Source organism: Octopus bimaculoides, chromosome 18 (assembly GCF_001194135.2).
Source record: "Octopus bimaculoides isolate UCB-OBI-ISO-001 chromosome 18, ASM119413v2, whole genome shotgun sequence".
NCBI classification, from domain to species: domain Eukaryota; kingdom Metazoa; phylum Mollusca; class Cephalopoda; order Octopoda; family Octopodidae; genus Octopus; species Octopus bimaculoides.
Genome location: NC_068998.1, coordinates 15,764,118 through 15,764,820, shown reverse-complemented (window position 1 = coordinate 15,764,820; position 703 = coordinate 15,764,118). Strand labels below are relative to the sequence as shown.

The 703-nt window shown below is 33.0% G+C and overlaps 1 protein-coding gene across 1 annotated transcript in view; it reads right to left on the bottom strand.

Annotated features, from left to right (window-relative positions):
• LOC106870641 (uncharacterized) overlaps positions 1 to 703 on the bottom strand; it is a 133,163-nt gene that overhangs the window by 47,074 nt on the left and 85,386 nt on the right. The window lies entirely within an intron of this gene.

Genomic DNA, 703 nt, shown 5'->3' with positions numbered 1-703 from the left:
TAGAGAAGGAGAGAGAGGGAGAGAGAGAAGGAGAGAGAGGGAGAGAGAGAAGGAGAGAGAGGGAGAGAGAGATAAACATATATTGAAACGTAACAGTTTGTCAACGATAAAGGAAATGAGTACTTAATTCATGGTATAAAGTATATAGCTTATTTAAACTGAACCTTTTCTCGTGGTTCGAGTTTCACGCCATTGCGATCATCAGGTAAACATTTTGTGGGCTAGTTTGCGGGCTAGTTTGGTGCTTATTGAAACTGATATTATTTTATTAATATTTAGATATTATTTTATTAAGCTATTTTATATAGTTGCCGTCGTTTCCTTTGCCAGTTCGTTGTTCTTCACTTTTCATTGATGATTTTCACTATCTGTATCCGAACTTATTTTTATCATTACGTATCTTATTCCATTATTGTTATGTTATTGATTTTCATTGGCCATTTCGGTGATTGCTCCGATTTTGCTCGACTATTTCGTAATCATATTCTGTTTTTAATTTTTTTCTCTTTTATTTGTACATCACTTCTCATTTTTCCATCTTCCTTTGCGAGAATTTATAATTTGTTAATCGTTTTCTCACCGGGATTTCAGTTGTTGGTAAGTATTTACCTGTTGATTATGTCAGCAAATTCTATTTTGTTAAAGTTGTCAACTTATCGCTTCTTGTCAACTCAATCAATATCTGTCTTGTTTCCTATATATA